This window comes from Aethalodelphis obliquidens, unplaced genomic scaffold, assembly GCF_003676395.1.
Source record: "Aethalodelphis obliquidens isolate GAN/ISIS:26980383/991018 unplaced genomic scaffold, ASM367639v1 scaffold38, whole genome shotgun sequence".
Taxonomy (NCBI): Eukaryota; Metazoa; Chordata; class Mammalia; order Artiodactyla; family Delphinidae; genus Aethalodelphis; species Aethalodelphis obliquidens.
The window spans coordinates 17,408,695-17,430,880 of record NW_020837982.1 but is presented as its reverse complement, the minus strand read 5'-3'; the positions used below and the strand labels follow the sequence as shown (position 1 = coordinate 17,430,880).

Below are 22,186 nucleotides of genomic sequence, written 5' to 3'. Positions count from 1 at the left end.
TGTCTAAGCCTTCAACCGTTTGCCTTTACCACCCTCTCCCCTCCCCTTCCTGATATCTCTCTACTTTCTTGCCGTGTGTGTCAGTGGTTTCCGCATCCACGTACGTGACCTTGGTCTCTCATTTACTCCACTCCTCCGCCCCAACCCCAGGCTGTGCAATTGACATAATGGTACTCAGGGACCCTGCCTCTCCCCCACCTTAGACATCCATCCTCACATCTTGACCTGGGCCTCCGTGACCATCCTATTCCCTTACCAGAAGCTCCTCTCTAGCTTGGTTTTTCAATGACTCCAGTAAGATAAATAAATCACTGACTTCCATCAGAACTTCCAGTCTGTCTGACCCACTACTTCCTTCAGCCATTCAGCTTTCTCCCTCCTACTTCTTTTCTTGCTCAGCTTAGATTCAGCATCACACACACACACACACACACACACACGCACACCTGTCTGTCCTCACAGACAACTTCCTCTCTTCTTTTCTCAGGGCTTCTCAGCTTCAGCACTTTCTGCATTTGGGCCAGATCTTTCTTTGTTGCGGGGCCGTCCTGTGCCAACATTATATGCTGCAGCGTCCCTGGCCTCTACCCACTAGATGGCGGTGGCATCCCCAGTGTGACAACCACAGTGTATCCAGACGCAGCAAGTTTTCCTGGGTGCGAGTGGGGGGAAGGTGTGGGGACATATGGCCCCTGAGAACCTCTAGCCCTGGCTCATTCCTCTACTTGCCCTCAGACTCTGCCTGCCCGCTCACATATGTACAACTTCTTAGGAATCATACAGTGTGAGCTATCTTGTTCTTTCCTGTGTAGCCCACAGCCCCTCTTAACTGAATTCTTGTCATAAATACTTCAACATCTTTAAACAACCCTCCCTCAGTAACACTTCCAGGGAACTCGTACACCTTACACCGGCACCTGTCCTTCCCCTCCCCTCACGTCTTGACGGGTTGGTATTTTCCTTGCTCCCTTCCTTTCTCCTCTTCTGATCCTCCCTCAAGTATGACTAAGTGTCCTGCCATTCTGCCCCTTCGGCTTCCGCTAAGGTCTTAGGTGACTTCCGCGTCGATGAATGCAGTGGACACGAGGCGCACTGGAGCAGAACCAGAAGGGGGTAGCGGGGATCTCGAGTCTGGTGTTGACCCTGATGAGTCTGAGTGTCTCAGAGGCATCCTCGAGGACATGTTGGGTGGACACTGAGACTTGCCGGCGGGAGGGAGAGGGGCGGTCTGGGCCGGCGGTGCACCTGGGGACGTATGGGTGTGCGTGTGCTATGTGTGTAACTGATGCCATAGGTGAGATGAGGTCCCTTGGCGGGGGTGGGGGTGGGGGGGGGCGGGGGGATGTAGAGCAGTTGTTCTCAAACCTGAGGAAACTTCAGAATCACTTGAAGGGCTTGCAAAAGGCAGATTGCTGGCTCCCCCCCCCCGCCCCCATAGAGTTTTCAATGCAGCAAACCCTGCGTAGCCTCAGGGGGAGGGAGAGTTTGCGTTTCCACCAGGTCCCCAGGCGATGCTGAAGCTGCTGGTCGGGTACCATGCTTGGCGGTCCGGGCACCGAGCTGGGCGGTCCGGGTACCACGCTGAGCGGTCCGGGTACCGAGCTTGGCGGTCCAAGTACCGCGCTGGTCGGCCCGGGCACAGAGCTTGGGGATACAGGTACCACGCCGGGCGGCCCGGGCACTGCGCGGGCGAGAGACGGCGCAGGGCCGCGGGACCACATCTCCCAGGCTGCCCCGCGCTGCTCGCTCGCGACTCCTGCCGGCGCCTCCGGGGCACCGCTTGGTGGCGGGGGCCCCCTCGGGGAGTCCGGGAGCGAGCGCGCAAGCCGCGGCGGTTGCGGGCTGCAGAGCAGCGCTGGCCGGTGAGTAGGGGCTACGCCGACCGCCCATTCCTCACGCCTGAGCGGCGTCGTTTACGCGGGCTGCGTGTCCAGGTCCGGCGTGCGGGGTCCGGGATGCGGGGTCCGGCGCGGGGCTGCCCGTCACTGAGGCGGCGTCCTGTCCGCCCAGTCGGGTGCCGGGACCCGTGTAGCGGGTGGCGCGGCAGGTGGCCGGCCTCCCCTCCGGAACGGGGGTGTCCAGGAGCGCAGGACGGAGGCCGGTGCCGCGGACACTGGGCCACAGAGGCGCCAGCGGCCCGGCGCGCGGCGGCCCCGCGGAAGCTGTCCTGAGTGCTGCGTGGCGGGGGCCGGCCGGCCCGTGGAATCCCGGCTCCGCGGAGCCGTGGGCACCGTTGCGCTGGCGGGGCCCGCGCGGCGCACCTGGAACCCGGGCGCCGTTTGGATGCCCGGTGGCCCGGGATGCGCGCAGCCTGTCAGGAGCGCAGCGGGGACGCCTCCTCCCTGCGCATCCTGGAAGCACAGTTAGTTTTAGATGCTTTCTTTTCTTTTCTTTTTTTAAAGGAAGTGGGACCCTGAATACCTCATTTTTCTTTTGTGGGCGCTGTATTTACCAGCAGGTAAGTTTACATAATAAGCGGTGTACGGTTAGAAATAACGCGTTCCGGGGAAGCTGCTCTCCCTTGCCCTCTATCGGGAGAATTTCGCGGACTGGTCGACACGCTTATCCATTGGCAGCTGCGGGCGCTGCAGGCAGCAGATAAAGTCCCGTGGAGTCGGCACAAGTCAACCCTTCAAAGCAAATTTTGGTTTCAGAAGACTTTTGTCATCTAGTTTCAAACAAGATGTTGTTTCATTTAAGACGGGGTGAGGGCAGCAAAACCTGTCAACCCTGATGCCTTAACTCTACAGCAAATGGCTTTGTACGATGAACTCGCAAAGCAAGCGGGTTTAATTTGGTGCCCCAAACTAGATCTGAAGCCTCCACGTTGAACTCTGTTTCAATAATTTTTCAAGTTGATGTGTCTGCTTGTGGTGCGTAATCTTTTCTTCTGTTAAGAAGCAACAGATGTCTCTTTCTAGCGTTTGTGCTCATTCCTTGTTTTCTATGGACCACCTTCTCCACAGTGTGGACTATTGAGGGTAAAATAGGACATTTTTGTCTTGGGCTTGGTTTTCGGGGGATGTTCCCAGTGTATCTTCACTAAGTATCTTCTTTATCAGATTAAGTAAGTTTCTGTTTTGTTGATTTTTTTCCCCCAAATGCTTTTGTATAGCATGTATTGAGATGACCATGTAGTTTTCTTCTTAACATTATTAAACATAGGTGATTATTCTGCTAGCTTTTCTGTCAATAAAATCCTGGGATAATTTAAAATACACGTCTGGGTTGTTTGATAGATTCACTTAGCTAACATTTTATTTAGGGTTCTGGTATCTATATTTGTAAGAGATTGGTATATATTTTTTCACCCTCCTCCCATTTTTGTCTGAGTTCATAATCAAGGTTATGCTGTCCTCACTGATTAAGTGGGGAAACTTTCCATTATTTTCTATGCTTTGAAGCAGAAGAACGGTCTGCACCTTGAAGTGTGGCACAATCTGACTGCAGACCGCCTGGGCTGCTGGTGTTTTTTTTGTTTTTGTTTTTAAGGAAGTTGGTATCAGTATTTAACTACTTTTTCATTTTTCCATGATCATTGACTTTTCTCAGGTTTTCTATCTCCAAAGTCAACCTAATACTTTATATCTTCCTGGAAAATCATTAACATTGTTGATATTTAATATATGTTAGCATAATGTGTATAGTTGTCTGTTGCAAGCAAAAAAGTCTTTCATATCTGTGGTGCACTTTTTCTTGTTCATACGTGTGTGTGCGTGTGTGTGCATGTGTGTGTGCATGTCTGCCTTTTCTCTTTTTTAATTGGTCAGACTTGCTTAATGCTTGCTTACTTTATTAGTCTTTCCAAAGAACCAGATTTTGGATTTATTGACTAATCCTATTCATTTTTCTTTTTCTATGTCATTAATTTCTGTTCTTTTTCTTTCTACTCAATTTGAGTTTATTTTACTCAAATTCTAGCCTTTGAATCGAAAGATTAGGTCATTTATGTAATCAATCTCCTTCTGATGGAGGCAAGAGCCTCTAATTCCTGTGGCCTCCCATCTGGCCTTTGCTCTATTTTTAATTTAACCCTTCAAATCAGACATTATTGCTGTTATTATTATTTTCTAGGTTAATATTAAACTTATCTACCTGTTTACCATTGTCTTCACTCTTCATTCCTTCTTGATCACAGATACTCTTCTTTGGATCACTTTCCTTCTCCCTGAAGTACATTCTGTAGAAGTTCCATCAGTGATAACATATTTTTCTGTTTTTATAATATCTGAAAATTCCTTTAATTTTGTCCACATTTTTGAATTTTGACTTCACCAGGTTTCTCTAACCTATTGTTTCCAAAGTTATATATATATATTATTTTTTCTAGTATTTTTAAAAGATACTTTGTAGCTGGAAGGTCTGGGGACTTCAATTCTGCTATATTGCTGAAAGATGAAAAACAAATTAATTTGTAGTCTAACAAACTGTCGGTTTTAGTGACTTTTCCCTGTACAAAGTTATATGTTCATCTCAAATTTATTAATTATAACTTATATTGTCTGTACACTTATTTTTTCTGTTTGACCTATTGATTCCGAGAGTTGTGTTAAAGATTTCCACTATGATTCCTAGTTCTATTAGTTTTTGCAATATTATATACATTTACAGGCCAGCCCTAAGCAAACGGGCTGTGTGCACTTCCGTTGAGTGTATGTCTAGAAGTGGAATTGCTTGGTCATAGGGTATGCATAGGCTCAGTTTTTGTAGATACTGCCAAACAGTTTTCAACAGTGGTTGCATCAACTTATGTACCCAAGAAGCATACGTGGTCGCCACACATCCTTGCCAACTCCTGGTTAATTTCTTTTTTATTTTAGTCATTCTGGTGGGTATCACATTGTGGTTTTAGCTTGGATTTCTCTGATGACAGGTGAAATTGAGCTCTTTTGGTATCCTTAAGTTTTCACACATATCTAAACATTTTTTTCTCTTGATGTTTAAAGATAATCTGCATATATGAGATTTGGGGGTTTTGTACTTTATGCATCAACAGTCATAAGTTTTACTGATTATTTGCTCATCATTGATTGTTTTATCTCTTGTTTTCCTCCTTTTTGGATTCATTATTTATTTCGATTGAATGAGTCTTTAAGTAAATTTTTTCCCCCAGAGATTCTGTGGGTGGTAAACTTTCTGAGCCTTCACATGTTTAAAAATATTTTTAAATTTTGCTGTTCCACATGAATACTCTTGACTAGGTATAGGATTCTAGGTTTAAAAAATTCTGAATTTTGAAGATAATTCTCCATTACCTGCTGGCATGGCATCTAATGTGGTTGATAAGTCTATGCTGCCTGATTCCTATTTCTTTGTAGTTAAACTGTTTATTTCTCTGAAGCTCTGCAGTTTTTTCTTTTTCTCCAGTGTTCTAAAATTTCAGCACTGTTTGTCTAGGGCTGGATTTCTTTTGTTCTTCCTGCTCGGTTCTCTGTGGTCCCTTTCATTCTATAGATTAATACATTTATTTGGCCCTGGGGAAGTTTGAGGATTTCCTGATCTCCTCCATTCTCTTTATTTTCTGCTTCTGGAATTACTGTTAAATGGGGTATTAGAATATCTTAATTTATCTTTCAAGTTTCTTGACTTCGCTCTCAAATGTTCTGTCTCTTTATCTCTGTGGACGTATTCTGGGAGATTTCCCTAATCTAGTGTTTAGCTTTGTCCAGTCAACTCTTTAGCCGATCTGTTGAGTGTTTTAAGTATTGTTTATCATATATTTAATTTTCAAGGTTTCTACTTTTTGAAATTTAATTTTTGGAATAGATAAGATATTCAGTGTTCAAAAATTATACTGTATTCAAAGGTCTCCCCACCACCCTATCCCCCCCTACCCAGTTCTCCCTCACCCCACAAGTGGGTAACCATTGTTATTAGTTTCTTACGTATCCCTCCAGAGTCTCTTTATGTAAATATAAGCAAATATGAATTAGATTCTTGATTCTTCCTTTTCCTTTTGCACAAACAGTACTACCCTTGAACCTGCTTTTTTGTTTTTTGGCCGCGCCCCATGGCTTGCGGGATCTTAGTTCCCCGACCAGGTATCAAACCTGGGCCCCAGCAGTGAAAGCGCTGAGCCCTAACCACTGGACCGCCAGGGGATTCTCTTGACCCTCCTTTTTAATCTCACAACGTGCAGTAGAGATCTTCACCCATCAGCTGGCTCTTGCTTTTGCAGAGAGAGTCTCCCCTCAGTCTTTCCAAGGACATTTAATAATTTCTTCTATGTGCTTTATTAACTCCTTCTTCTGGTATATGTACTCCTGTTGGCTTGATGTCCCTATTTTCATGACGCTGAGTAAAACCTGGGGTGCCTTTCTTTGTGTGCTCATCTGTAATTAATTAATTAATTAATTTTTGGCTGTGTTGGGTCTTCGTTTCTGTGCGAGGGCTTTCTCTAGTTGCGGCGAGTGGGGGCCACTCTTCATCGCGGTGAGCGGGCCTCACTGTCGCGGCCTCTCTTGTTGCGGAGCACAAGCTCCAGATGTGCAGGCTCAGTAGTTGTGGTGCACGGGCTTAGTTGCTCCGCGGCATGTGGGATCCTCCCAGACCAGGGCTGGAACCCGCGTCCCCTGCATTGGCAGGCAGTTTCTCAACCACTGCGCCAGCAGGGAAGCCCATGTGTGTGCTCATTTTGAGTGTGAGGATTCCTGTTTCCCTGCCTATCTCTTTGCTGCCTCTGGTGATTGCTGGCGAGCTGTGACGTGCTGCCTGGCGGAGCGTGTAGCCCAGGGGAGGGGCTCATGTTGTGGCCGCTCAGCGTGCGGGGAAAGCATCCCAGGGCCCTGGCCATCCCAGCCGCCGCGCCCCAGTTCATCTCGTCAGATCCCATCCCTGCCCCTCTTTCTGTCTGCTGATTTGGGGCCTGAAACCCGTTACCATTTGCCCCTGCGTGACGGCCTCCTCCCAAGCTTGTACTGGGCTGGGGCTCACTCAGGCCATCTGATCCTGAGAACTCTCCACCTTTCAGAAGTGTCTCAGATGCTTTAGTTGGCCAGTGGCCCTGTTTCTTGTTTCCCAGGTCTCTTACTGATTTAGTGGTTTCAAACTACTTCTGTCATTCCAAAGAATTTTAGGGTACCTGGAAGGCAGAAGTATGTGTTTAGTTCATTTTCTTGGTCTGATCTCCAATATTTCTTTTATCTTGAATTTATTTCTGGGTCAGGGGTCCACGGGACCACCCCCAGATTTAGTGATTCCCCAGGAGGTGTCAGGGGCCTCAACACATCGCCATCTATATGCCTGCGATTTGTCACAGTGGAAGAATACAACGCAAGGTCGGCAGAGGGAGAAGCCCCATGGGGTCAGGTCCAGGGGACCAGGCACAGGCTTCCAGAAGTCCTCTCCTGGCTGAGTCACACGGTGACGCGTCGTGAGAACACAGGTGAGGCGCTGTCCACCAGGAAGCTCTCTGGAGACTCGGCACCAGGGTTTTTTTCTGGGGGCTGGCCCCACGGGCGTCCTCTGCCTGGCACCCCGAACTCCTGACTCCCGGAAGGAAAGCAGGTGTTCAGCATAAACCACCGTGTTTGCACAAACAATTTAGGAGCAATAAGAGCCTCTCTTCACAGTCCTACACATGTCAGGAAGTAAAACCCGAGTTCCCAGCCAAGGGCCGACCTGGCAAGCAGGCCTTTTTTCAGAAGAGCCATCTCAGGCCTGCTCTGTTAACCCTTTTTTGTAAAGTGTGCCTCCTGTTTTCCACAGAAAAAGATGGATACCATACCTGGAACTGACTTCTCCCATCCAGCTCACCAAGTGCTTTTTGCCCTGTCTCTGGAGAGAGCAGCTTTTTTTGAGTATTAAGATGCAGTGATGGGTAAAGAACTGTTTCTTGACTTTGAAAGAAGCCAAAGTATGGCGCGTGCCAAGCAGCCCTGAGGGGGCAGAGCATGAGGTGACTGTTAAATCCTTGGTTTTCTTGTTGGTCTTTGGTCACTTCAGGGCAACTGGTGGCTCATTGTGAACATGGCAGTCCCCAGTGTCATGCATACCTTTTCCATGGTCCATTCTGGTCACCCCGTCCGTGGCAGGCTCTGCTGCCCAAACTCTGGCCCTGGCTCTGCTCATGGGGCCTTTCATCTCTTACTCCTCTTCTGTGGCTGTGTTCAGTGGCTTTTGTCGCTTCACTTTGTGTCTAAGTTTAATCTCCCACAAGATTGAGGATTCCCTGAGGATCAAACAGCAAATCACATGTAGCTATGGACCCAGAGCCTCCCTGCCAGGGTGACTGCTGACACTGGTCCCTGTTAGCGCTGCTTGAGGAACAGCTGTGTTGCAGACCAGGTTCTTGGCCTCCTTAATTAATAGAAATTGACCAGAGGCCAGACAAGAAATTCAGGCAAGGCTTTATTGGGGCCCCTGCTGCAGCTGGGGGAAGCTAGAACAAACCGGTTCTCTTGCTTGCTTTCTCTCTGAGGCGGGGGTGGGGGGTGGGGGTGGGGGTGGGGGTGGGGGGGTGGGGCTTGTGCCTTATATGCGGTGAGGGTAGGGGTGTGTCCAGGTGACGGGTCAGAGGGGTGACTTAGCTGTTTTGCCCACCCCTTAGGTGGTGTTGTGTGCAGGGGGCATGCACAGTACCCTGCTTTTGCTCCCGGCTCCCTGTTTTTGCTCCAGGCTCTTCGGAAGTGGCAGTTGGGTTTTTTGGTCTCTTTGTATCTTTGGGGTCCAGAATTTGCCCCAGCTGAGCATTCGTGCGGTTATTTTTAGTCCCATATAGTTTCTTTGTATTTTGTTGCTCCGGAGAGGTGTGTCCAGGGGCAAGCATTGCAGCACTGCAGCAGAGAGTCCCAGGTCCCAGCCTGTCTCAGCTATCCTAAGGACACAGGAAGCTGTCTCTTTTTCATCCTATTCCCTGCTCCCCACGTTGCTGACTTGTTCTGTGCTGAGGATGGTGAGGGAAAGCTCCAAGCTGACATTAACAGCCTGGGTTGTCCGGGTTCTGTCTTCCCAAGCAGCAGATGGTATAACGAAACGTCTCCGTTGGAAAGGCTTTTTGAGGTCATTGAACCTGCGTGTGGACTTAGATTGTCAAATCTTTTCTGACTCTACCGGCAGTGTCCAGTTGTAGACCTCATTCCTCCGTCTCCCCATGGTTTTAGATCTCAGGTGTGGGGAATTGAATTAATCACATGCTCCTTCTTAGCACTTTATCATCCGTTGGTCCGTCCAAGATCCTCTCTTGTTTTGTGTGCTTGTTCATACTTTTGTTGGTTCATTATAATTCCTTCCTTCTTCTTCTGTGTACCCCACTCTCTCATTCTCTTCCCCCCACAGCCGACTATTCTAATGTGTTTAATACATATGCTTTTGTTGTGTGTATTCTTTTTTTTTTAGCGTCAGTTGTGGTTTTATTTGTAGTTGTATGGCCCAAATGTAACTCAATTTATTCACTATCTTGACTTCATTAGATAATGTGCTTACATCTTCCCAAAATATTTGCATTTGAATGAAAGTCTCTTCCCTACCAAATATTTCCATGTCTTGTTGTATGTATTCCTAAGAATGTGTACTGTTTTGTGTGCATGTTTTTTCATATTTTTAAAAATTTGTGTGCATGTATTTTTTTCTTTCTTTCTTTTTAACTTTTTATTTTATATTGGGATGTAGTTGATTAACGACGTTGTGATAGTTCCAGGTGCACAGCAAAGGGACTCAGCCATACATGTGCATGTATCCATTCTCCCCCAAACTCCCCTCCCATCCAGGCTACGTGTGCAAGTTTTGTTTTTTTTTTTTTTTGCGGTACGCGGGCCTCTCACTGTTGTGGCCTCTCCCGTTGCGGAGCACAGGCTCCGGACGCGCAGGCTCAGTGGCCATGGCTCACGGGACCAGCCGCGCGGCGGCATATGGGATCCTCCCGGACCGGGGCACGAACCCGTGTTCCCTGCATCGGCAGGCGGACTCTCAACCACTGCACCACCAGGGAAGCCCTTGTGTGCAAGTATTTTTAATTTACATAAATGGTGTCACGTTATAGCTCTTCCTAGTGTTATCACTCACTGCCATGTTTCTTTGACTCATCCCTGTTGCTATGGTGACCATCTGGTTTGTGTATCCACCACATTCTGCCTATCTCTCTCCTGGTGATGGACGCCCACATTGATTCCTACGCCCAGACGTGAACCTCTTGTATTTGTCGCATATGGACTTCTGGGAGCATCTCTCTGGGATTCAGGCCAGGAGAGGACTGCCTGTGCATAGTGTGTGCCTATACTTAATAGAACCGAGTACCACCGATTGCTCTTGAAAGAGGCTGCACCATCCTACATTCCCCCCTCCCCCCAGCAGTGCACAGGATTCCAAAGATCTTTATCTCTGCAAACACTTGGCATTGTCCAGCTTTCTAATTTTTAGCAGCCTTACTCTTTTTATTTACATTTCTCTGGTTACTACTGAGTTTGAGAATATCTCTATATATGTTTGCTGCCTTGTTGAATTTCCTGTAACATGAATTGCCTGTTCCCGCTCTTTCCCCATTTTTCCTTCGTTCTTTTTTTTTTTTGGGCTGCGCCACTCAGCTTGTGGGATCTTAGTTCCCCGACCAGGGATCAATCCTGTGCCCACAGCAGTGAAAGTCCGAGTCTGAACCACTGGATTGCCAGGGAATTCCCTCCCGCCCCCCATTTTTCTTTTTTTTCTTTTAAATTTATTTATTTATGTTGGCTGCATTGGGTCTTCGTTGCTGCGTGTGGGCTTTCTCTAGTTGCGGCGAGCAGGGCCTACTCTTCGTTGTGGTACACGGGCTTCTCATTGTGGTGGCTTCTTCTTGTTGTGGAGCATGGGCTCTAGGCGCCCGGGCTTCAGTAGTTGTGGCCCGTGGGCTCAGTAGTTGTGGTTTGTGGGCTCTAGAGCGTAAGCTCAGTAGTTGTGGTGCACGGGCTAAGTTTCTCCGAGGCATGTGGGATCTTCCCTGGCCAGGGCTCAAACCCGTGTCCCCTGCATTGACAGGCAGACTCTCAACCACTGCGCCACCAGGGAAGTCCCATGCCCCCCAGTTTTCAACTGGAATTTCTGACTAGAATATTTTCGACATTAGCCGCTTGTTGAGTTTTAGGTGATGCAAATGGTTTCTCCTGATATGTAATGTGTCCATTCACTTTGTTGTTGGTATCTTTGTTGAGTAGAAATCCTTAATTCTGTAATCAAAATAACCAATTTGGAGAGTAGAGGAGGGAAGGAGTGGGAGTTTGGGATTAGCGGAGGCAAATTGTTATATATAGGATGGATAAACTGCGAGGTCCTACTGTAGAGCACAGGGAACTATGTTCAATATCCTGTGATAAACCATAATGGAAAAGAATATGAAAAAGAATATATATATATGTATAACTGAGTCACTTTGCAGTATAGAATTAACACAACATTCAACTGTAGTTCAAAAGAAAAAATTTGCCCCCAGATCCCAAGATAAATGCCTATGTTTGTTGATTGACAACATTTTAATAATCAAGACATTCCACAAAAAATCCAGATTTCTAGCCTCTGTTGAATCAGTCGATGTTGGCTAGGGTAACTGAGTGGTGGGCTGTCTCGCCTCACTCGTTCTTGTGACCTCTTGGTTGTGTGGTCTTTTGAGCTTATGACCAGCCCTGCTGTGTGTGGAGCAACACCTTGAAATAAACAAGCATGGTGGTAGTAAGTGTGCATGAGGGTGTTAAGTGAACTCGATTATGGGGTGAAGTGGGCGTGGAGCTGGGAGCACAGTGTGGTTGCCGTTCTCACGACGTCCAACAAGTGTCAGTGAAGGAACAGAAAACCTATTGCACTGCCCACCATCTTTCAGCAGTAGTAACTCATTCTTTTCAACCTTTCCTGGGTTGTTTCTTGTTTTGATGCATAAAAAAAAAAAGGCCATGGCTTAGTGGAGTCCGCATATGAGTGGAGGCTCCAAACCAGGGGTCTAAAACCTTGTTCTGTAAAGAGCCAGATAGAAAATATTTTAGGCTTTTCGGGGTCGTACACGCTCTCACAACCACTCTGCTCCTGCCCTGATCGCTCAGACGCAGTTGTAGACAGTATGTGAATAAATGTGGTTCGTTCATTTGGTCCAGACTTGATCCACAGACTATCGTTTGCTCACTTAATGTTTTCTTCCTTCTGCTGTTTCTAAGGTGCACGGTTATAACATTCATCTAGTCACTGCGTAGCAGGTACCTACTGTGTGCCAGTGCTGAGATTATAGTGATGGATGAGACACAAGTTCAGACTTTAGGCTCGAGGTCTGGGTGGGGAGACAGACAAGGGAGGATAACAGGCCAGGACTGGGTGAGCCCAGATCGGGCATCGGGGTTTAGGGTAGGGCATATCAGGGAAGACTTTCTGTAAGAAGGAGGCGTCAGAAATGAGCGGGGAGAGGAATTAGGCAAGACAGGGCAGGGCCTTTATGTACTTCCTCTACAAATCCAAAAGGCGAGAGTTTTGCTCAATATAGCTGGAAAGCATAGATCTGGGTTTTGTGGTGGCAAGAAATGGGGCTCAGGGTGGATGTAGTAGGGGTGGTAACCAGCCAAAAAGTGGGAAGCAGGAATGACAAGACAGAGACTGGGTAAAAATTCCACACACACAGTTACATGTGCTTGAATTATCAAAGGTTGATGGTGGGGGCTTCCCTGGTGGCGCAGTGGTTCGGAGTCCGCCTGCCAATGCAGGGGACGCGGGTTCGTGCCCCGGTCCGGGAGGATCCCACATGCCACGGAGCGGCTGGGCCTGTGAGCCATGGCCGCTGGGCCTGTGCGTCCGGAGCCTGTGCTCCACAGCGGGAGAGGCCACAACAGTGAGAGGCCCGCGTACCGCAAAAAAAAAAAAAAAAAAAAGGTTGATGGTGTGTCAGAAAATAAGAAAACACAGAACGTTAATTTCACAAAGTTAAAATAACCCTGATGGAGTACAGTGCAAGCCCACAAAAGTAAAGTGTAGACCAAGCTAACATATGGATGTATGCAAATATCCTAGATAAAATAGCAAAATGAATTCAGCAGAAGTTAGAGGAATACATTTTCCCAAGTAAGTTTTATTCTGGGAATTGAAGAATGCTTTGATATTAGGACATAAGTTAGTTTAATTTATTGTGCAAGTAATAAAAGGGGAAAGCTGTGTAATCACCTTGAGAGAAACTGAAAACGCACTTCATGGAATTTGACGCTGAACATGTGCTTTCCTGAGAAGCTTCCACTGCCCTGCCTTCAGGTGTGCAGTCTCCCTCCTAACTTCCTCACCTTTTTGTTTCTCTGGCAACCTCTGCTCTTTATTTCTTTACGTTTTCCTTCTTCATGTCCTTTGTGACCCTTTCCTGTGTCCTCAGTGTGGAATAAGTTATTCTCTTCTCCCTGGTCCAGGGAACACCATTCAGACCTCTCATGGTGCATTTCAGTTGTAATTCTTAGCCTCTCTCAATACTTAGTTGATTTCCTTCTGTTGGAGCCTGGTCCTGTGGTGGGCACTGCAGATAAGGAGCTAAGTTAGATGATGCCGGTCACTTGCCTTTTCGCCCTCAGGCTGGTCCCCGGTGCTCCCCTGGCCTCTGCCGCCGGCTATGGGTGTGAGTAGGAGGCGGGGAGGTGAGAGGAGGGTGGAAGCCAGGGGATTTCTCCGCGTTTGCTGCCTTGGACCCTGTCTCAGGGGTGGTTCCAGCTCCAACTGAGTGACAGTGGCCTCTGGCCTTTGTCCCACCTCCTTCCCTTGTCCCTCCAGCCTTATTAAACATGCCGGAGGGGGTCCCCCTGTTGGGAATCTCTGGGTCGGCTCGCCCCCCGACTTGGCGTTTTAGCCCTTCCCAGACCTTGTGGCCAGTTCCCGTGTTAGGTTCCCTCTTCTGAACTACTGCTCTTGAATTCTGTTTTCTTGATTGGACCCTGCCCAGTGTAGACAAGAGCCCTGCTTCTGGGTGCCCACAATCTTATAGGACAAACAGACATTAAAACGACTCTGATTTTTGTCCAAGTAGACCTCACCTCAGGCACAAGCACTGGCCGTGACCCAGACTGAGACCATTGTAGGACTTCACACTCCTTGTTCACAGAGACTTTTCCAAGGATAATCATGTCTCCAAACCAGGTTAATCCCTTTCTTTTGAGCTGCTGGAGATGGAGCTGGTGGGGCCAGAGCCCCCTTCGCTCTCGGAGGTCATAGGATGCGTGAGCTCTGCGGGAGGTTGGTCTTTGGGGGTTTTTTGATTATTTTAAATTTATGAACTTGGTCTTTGTTTGGTTCAGTGTGTGTCTCCAGTGCGTAGCGAGTGCCCAGTCAACATCATTTCATAAAATCTAAGATGCCATCCATTTTCAAACAATTATTTTGTGTTCCACTAAAAAAGAAAAAAAAAATACTGTCAATTAAACTGTGATGTAATGTTTTTGATTATGTGCACTTTTTATTTTAGACTTATTAAAAGGTCATTTACACGTATTTAAGACATCAATTCATGTCATACGGCGTTCTGGTTCGTACACAGAACGGAAAGTGTAAATGAAGGGAACTGCTTAGGGCATTTCTAAAACCTCCTCTTCTGAGTCACTTTGACTCCAGGTCATCTGTCTGTGACTTTTTGCAGATGATGTCCCCTCTGCCATCAGGAACCCTGGTAACGTGTGGTTGTAAAACTGTTCCTCACTTGTCTCCAGGATTTTCTTTTGAGCTTTGACACCCATTCTTCAAATTTGATCCTGGCCCTTCCTTATCTCACCGAAGGGACCAGCAGAAGGTGTTGATAAAGCAACCAGGACTCACACCGCTCCTTCGATTGCCCGTCTTGGTGTGTAGGCTGAAATACTGTAGGATTGCGGTCGTCTGTGAGGCCACCTGGAACGGAAGCCGAGTCACTGCGCTTTTTCAGGGAGCTTATCTTTTTTTATTAAAAAAAAATTTTTTTTATTTATTTATTTTTGGCTGTGTTGGGTCTTCGTTTCTGTGCGAGGGCTTTCTCCAGTTGCGGTGAGCGGGGGCCACTCATTCATCGCAGTGCACGGGCCACTCACTGTCGCGGCCTCTCTTGTTGAGGAGCACAGGCTCCAGACGCGCAGGCTCAGTAGTTGTGGCTCAGGGGCCCAGTTGCTCCGTGGCATGTGGGATCTTTCCCAGACCAGGACTCGAACCCGTGTCCCCTGCATTAGCAGGCAGATTCTCAACCACTGCGCCACCAGGGAAGCCCAGGGAGCTTATCTTGTAACCGGCCGAGCAGCACGCCCGGCCAATGGCTACCGTAGGCGGCATGCTGACTTCAGGGATGTTAAAGTGTGTGTCTTAGAATCGACAGACTGTGGTATTTGCACAGTTAGTTAAGCGAAGGAACCTGGTGCTGCCTGAACCCATCCCTTACTGAGAGAGTGAAGACAACTCGCAGAAAGACGTGGGGTGTGGGTGTCCCCGGACCCAGTTGTTCCTTGGGCCGCATCCACCCCTGCGCTTTCCACGGTTTATGTACGGAAGCAGGTCATCCCTCCCTCTTTCTTTGTGAAGCTAGTTCAGATTAGTTTCATGTCACTTGCAACCTAGAGAATCATGACTAATCCAGAAGCTTATAAAATGAGTATAAGCAATGTGGCGTGTGCAGGAATTAAAAGAATATCAAGGCTCAGAAGCAGCATCAAGAAGAGAGAGACTCGCGGTGTCTGAGGGTTCCCTAAGGAGGAGGTGGTCAAGCTTTGACTGTTGAGTTTCCCAGGTGAGGCCAGACCCTCCTCTGGGGTGCTTCCCAAGGACCCCGTGTACACTTGTGCTTCAAACTACTGGCCCCCACTGTCTTTCTCACTGCTGTTTCCTAAGTCAGGAATCAAGGACCCGGTAGATACTTGTCGAACAAATGAATGAATGCGTTTTGAGGAAGGAAGAGAAATTGCTTGTAGACAGGGGTGGGAAAGGCGCTCCAGGAAGAGAAACGAGAAAGTGCAAAGGCAAATGGGCCTGGACGAGCAAGACGTGCTCTGGAAACTGCATGTAGGGAAGCTCTGGGAGGGGAGGCTCAGAGCTGAGATGGTTGGAGGTGAGGCTGAGGGATGGGCAAGGGCTGGGGGATGGGGCTAATGTGTAAAGTAAGCTGCTTGGACCTTAGTCCTTAGGCAGTGGGAACCATTGAAGCATTAAAAATTTTTACTGTGGTAACATATACATGACATAAAATTTATCTTCTTAACCATTTTCAGCGTACAGCTCCACGGCGTGAAGTACGTGCACATTGCTGTGCAACCGTCACCACCCTCCATCTCCAAACTTTTTCATCTTCCTAAACCAAAATTCTGTCCCCATGAAACACCAACTCTTCATTTTCCTTTCCTCAGCCCCTGGTAACCACTCTTCTACTTTCTGTCCCTGTGAATTTGACTACTCTAGGTACCTTATAAGAACCACTGAAGTTTGGTGGTAACACGGTGGGTAAATAGATGTGCATTTTAGAACATTCACACGGGCCACTTTTTAGAGGATTGTCAAGAAGAGAAAGAGGCTGCTGAGTGTAGGGGAGCCAGTTGGGAACCTCGATGGTGTGTGAGCCAAGGCTTTCGCAGTGGGGATGACGAGAGGGCCTGGAACCCTCAGGGTCCTGGGTGTGGGGCTGGAAGAGCTCGTTTTGACACCTTTTTTTCGGCTTGGATACCAGCCATGATGGGGAATCCAAGAGGAACTTGGATGCCCAGGTTAGGATGGGTAGCAGAAGCATGGGCACCCTGTCCGTATGCCCTTCTTTTCACCGCTTCGGTGGACGTTGGCCCGACTCGCAGTGATTAGCACTTGCATGTCTTTGCCCCGGGCTTCCTGGGGCCCACAGGTGCCCACTTTGCTGCCCAGGACAGCAGAGTGGAAGTGCCAGGGAATGAACACCCTCCCAGCTCCCCAGAAACCCTCCGCCAAAGGCGATGGAGTTGGTGTATAACCACCCCAGCTCCCTGCACCTCCCCCTACCATGGGACAACGCCAAGGAGTGCACTGTATATGCTGGCGCCCAGAGTTCCCCGGTGGGATTAAGCTTCAGGTACTCACAGTGGTAATTTCCTTGATGAAGCACACTTTGTTGGCTGCCTATTCTTTTTCTTGTCTAAATGCCCTGACCAGGAGCTCCAGTACAATTTCACCAGAAGTGGCAGAGAAGACATCCTTGTATTCCTGATCTTAGGAGGAAAGCATCCAGTGTTTCACTGTTAAGAATGATGTTGCCTGTGGGTTTTTAGTAGACGCCTTTCTTCAGGTGGAGGAAGTTCCCTTCTGTTCCTAGCTTGTTGAGTGCTTTTTATCAGGAAAGGGTCTTGGATTTTGTCACATGCTTTTTCTATGTCTATTGAGACGATTGTGTGATTTTTACTTGTTCTATTAATTGATTTTTGGATGTTAAACCAACCTTGCATTTCTCAGATAAATTCCGTTTGGTCATGGTGTGTAATTTTTTTAATATGCTACCGGATTTGGTTTATTAGTATTTTGTGGAGGATTTTTATATCCATATTCAGAGGAGATACTGGTCTGTAGTTTTCTTGTGATGTCTTTATCTGGTTTTGGTATCAGGAAAATATTGTTGTCATGAAATAAGTTGGAAAGTGTTCCTTCCTCTCTGTTTTTGGAACAGTTTGTGAAGAATTGATGTTAATTATTATTTAAATGTTTAGTAGTGTTCAGCATTGAAGTCTTTTGGGCCTGGGCTTTTCTTTGTGGGTAGTTTTTTTTTTTTTTAGTAGATCTTTATCGATAATTGCTTCGCAATACTGTGCTAGTTTCTGTTGTACAAACGGAGTGAATCAGCCATATGCATACATACGTCCCCATATCCCCTCCCTCTTGAGCCTCCCTCCCACCCTCCCTATCCCACCTCTCTAGGTCATCACAAAGCACGGAGCTGAGAGGGTAGTTTTTTAAATGACTAATTCAGCCTCTTCACTATCACCAGTATAGTTGTTTCTGTTATCCCTTCATTGCTTTCTTTTGCATTGAGTGCTCTCTAATATAACATTTCAGTGGGCTGAATAGTCTCCCCCCACTTCACGTTCACTTAGAACCTCAGAATATGACCTTATTTGGAAATAGGGTCTTTGTAGATGTAACTAGCTGGGGATCCTGAGGTATCATCCTGTATTTAGGGTGGGCCCTAAATCCAATGACTGGTGTCCTTATGAGAAGAGAAGAGGACACACAGAGGCACCCAGAAAGCAGTCCACCCAAAGTCAGCAGAGGTGCAGCTACACGCCAAGGAACACCTAGGATCGCCTTGACCCACCAGCACCTGGAAGAGACAAGGAAAGTTTCTTTCCTGGAGTCTTCAGAGGGAGGAGACACCCTGATTTCAGACTTTTAGACTCCAGCACTGGGAGAGAAGACCTTTCTGTTGTTTTAAGCCACTCAATTTGTGGTCATTCATTCCTGTAGACCTAGGAAACGAATACAAACCTTTTATTTTCTTTAGTGATTTTTCCCCCTCCACCACATCTGAGTTATGTTCTCTGTCGTTGCCGCAGGGCATACCGTGTATATCTTATCAGAATCTACTACAGATTTATATTAATTTAGTTCCAATGAGTTACAGCAACGTTATTGCTGTATGGCTCTACTCCCTTTGCTCCCCTTTTGTGGTATTACATATTATGTCAATGAATATTGCAAACCTGACCGTACATTGTTATAATTATCATCTGAACCATCTACAGTGATTTCTTTAGCCCAATATAGATTTGTTCCAACCCATCTCCTTTGTGTAGCTGTTGGCAAGTATGTTGCACATATATTTCTAGATGTTACAGGTCCAACAATATATTATATGCATAATATTTTACATAATTAAAAAAATCAATTCACAGGAGAGTAAAACCTGTGTTTTTACTATCACTTATAATTACATAATTACCTTCACTGGTGCTCTGTGATTTTTTTGCGTGTGAATTTGAATTTCCTTCTGGGGCTACTTGCTTTTACCTTGAAGAACTTCCTCTAGTATTTCTTCTAAAGCAGGCAACAAGTTCTCTGCAGGCTGGCAGACATTTTATTGGCTTCCGCATGCTACCATGGCTATAATAAGATCTGAGGCTGGTCTTGCAGGTAAGGCAGTGGGACATGCCTCACTTGGAATGAATCATTCATTGCTGAAGGTGACTTTCAGAGCTTCATAGCTCACCCTACAGGTAACAGTGCACCGCTGGTGTCCAGCTTCTGGGTAAGTGAACTAGGGTTTTTCTCTTGCTGCCAGGTGCTCCTTCTGTATTGCTTTGTGACTTTTAAGTCAGTTGCTCAATTTCCTTTTTTTTTTTTCTTTTAACTTTTATTGTAGAAAATTTCAAGCATTCACAAAAATATACAGCCTCATATGATAAATATTCATGTACCCATGACCTGGCTTCAACAATGATTAAATCGTGACCAAACTTGTTTTATCTATACTTCCACCTAATCTCCCTCAATATTATTTTGTAAGTTGCTCAATTTCTTTTCCTCATTTTCGTCTGGAAAAGAGTGTGACGGTATCCTAAACAAATTTAATTAAGGTGTAATGAGAAAAACCTATAAAACCCTTTGATGTGTAGTAATTAAGTGAAAGCTGTATTAAAAGTGCAGGACTTAGTCCTTATAAGTAGCAACAAAGGATGCCTAACACCATATGGTAGGGTTTGTTTGTTTTTTTTGTTTGTTTGTTTTTTTTTTTTTGCGGTATGCGGGCCTCTCACTGTTGTGGCCTCTCCCGCTGCGGAGCACAGGCTCCGGACGCGCAGGCTCAGCGGCCATGGCTCTCGGGCCCAGCCGCTCCGCGGCACGTGGGATCCTCCGCGGCACGTGGGATCTTCCCGGACCGGCAGACCGGGGCATGAACCCGTGTCCCCTGCATCGGCAGGCGGACTCCCAACCACTGCGCCACCAGGGAAGCCCCTGTTTTTTTTCTTTAAAGGAGCTGTAGTGTGGCATTTTAAAAAGTGTTCCAAATGACAGGGTGGTTGCAGACCGAGTCTAGCTTTGAGATTGTAATAAGGGACTGCAAGCTTATAGTTTTTTTGGTTGACTTTAAGTGGGCTTTGGCAGAGGCACATGTAAAGTGACGTTATTTATAACCTGCATGTTGACTGAAGGGACAGAACCTAAAAGGAAAGACTAAAATATTAAACACAGTATTTATCAAGCAAAGGGTGTGTGTGTTATTTTTTTATGATCAGGAAGAATCCTTTTACTTCCATCATCACTGACAGAGTTAGAGGCATTCCATGTGTGTCTCTGTGTGTCTTAGATATCAAAATACGAGAAAAGTTGGCGATGCTTAAGACCAGTGGGTTTAAAGAAATGTTTTGTTTCCTGAATTTAATCTCTTTTTTTTCAAAAAGTAATTCTTGCTTGGTGTAAAAATTGCGAACAACACAGATATACGACTTAGTGAAAATTCCTTATGTTCCCCCAGCTGTTTTGTTTCTATTCTTCCAGACATTTCCTGTGCGTGCACTGGAACACAGTCTATATTTGTTTTCAGGAATCTGCTCATATTAACATAATCACACTGTACTGCTCGTTGGTTTTGTTTTCACATAACACACATCTTCGTATGTCAATATGTGGACATCTTTATGCTTCTTTTTGATGATTGAATTCTGTGTATGTACTCTCGTATAGGCAATATCCTGATGATGGACATTTGGATTATTTCTCATCTTTTTCCTGTTATAAACAATGCTTCAGTAACATTATTGTGTGTGTATCTTTGCCCAGTTATGTGTTTTGGTAGAAATGATATCTAGGAGTAGAGGTGATTATACTAAGTGAATTAAATCAGAAAAAGACAAATATCATATGATATCACTCATATGTGGGATCTAGAAAAATGATACAGATGAACTTACTTACAAAACAGAAATAGACTCACAGACATAGAAAACAAACTTATAGTTACCAAAGGTGGGGGTGGGAGGGATAAATTAGGAGGTTGGGATTAACAGATACACACTACTATACATAAAATAGATAAACAACAAGGTCCTATTGTAGACCACAAGGAACTATATTCAATATCCTGGGATAAACCATAATGGAAGAGAATATAAAAAAGAATGTATATATGTGTATAACTGAGTTATTTCGCTGTACAGCAGAAATTAACACAATATTGTAAATCAACTAGACTTAAAAAATAAAAAGTTGTGACTGTTTAGGATTTTGCCAATTGTTCTCCTAAAGAGCTGATCAATTTACAGTGGCGAAGAAGGCACCCCCCCCTCCAAACTAAAGCAGATCTTCCCTCTCCTACACTCTCAAAGCACCCTGTATTTCTCTTCTGTACCACGTGTCAGAATTGCATTTAAATAATTATGTAAATTCCCCCTCCCCCATTTACCCCCTAACAATATAAGTTCAGGGTGGACAGGAACATTGTTTCTATTTTATTCATATTTGTATCTCCAGCACCCAGAATAATTCCTTACACATAATGTGTCCTCAGCAAATAATAGATATTCCCCCACCCTCTCGCCTTGGTATTGTCAATGTTTGCCAGTCTAGCAAGTATCACAGATCATTGTTTTACTGTGTATTTTAAAATTATTAATTAATCAGTGTGAGCAACCTTTCCCATGTATTTTTAAACCATTTGTATTTCATCTGTGTTCTTTTCTCTTTTTTTCAACTGGACTGTTTACCTTATAATTGATTTGAAGAGCTCTTTCTATTTTTATGTGATATTAGCAGTGTTGCACATATTTTTAATCTGGTTTGTTTCTCGTCTTTTGATTTTGTTTATGGGGTTTGGCGCCCTATAAAAGTTTTGAATTTTTACATAGTAACATTATAAATCTCTTTTTTATGCCTCTGGACTTCATGCCAGAGGCATTAAATTTCCGCAAACGAGCACATTATTTACATCTAACTTATAACTGGCTGCATTGTGACTACATTTTTCTAAAAGTTCTTTTTTTTAAAATTGAAGTGTAGATAATTTAAAATGTTGTTACTTTCAAGTGCACAGCAAAGTGATTCAGTTATACATATATATATTATATTCTTTTTCATATTCCTTTCCATTATAGGTTATTACAATATATTGAATATAGTTCCCTGTGCTATACAGTAGGTCCTTGTTGTTTATCTATTTTATATGCAGTAATGTGCCTATGTTAACCGCAAACTCCTAATTTATCTCTCCCTCTAGAAGATTCTTGAGTTCTTTCATATCTTAAATTGCCTTTTTTCCCTTTCAATGAGTCACATTCTAACTTGGTGAAGGATTCCTGGGTCTGTTCTCCTC

General features: G+C 45.8%; 1 protein-coding gene across 2 annotated transcripts in view; it reads left to right on the top strand.

The window, feature by feature from the left end:
- The first annotated feature begins 2,402 nt into the window (after positions 1-2,402).
- Positions 2,403-22,186, top strand: part of SPECC1 (sperm antigen with calponin homology and coiled-coil domains 1) — a 271,479-nt gene continuing 251,695 nt past the window's right edge. For both annotated transcript variants that reach the window (XM_027131125.1, XM_027131126.1), the window contains exon 1: positions 2,403-2,458. The gene's annotated coding sequence lies outside the window, so the exon portion shown is untranslated. The remainder of the gene's footprint in view (positions 2,459-22,186) is intronic.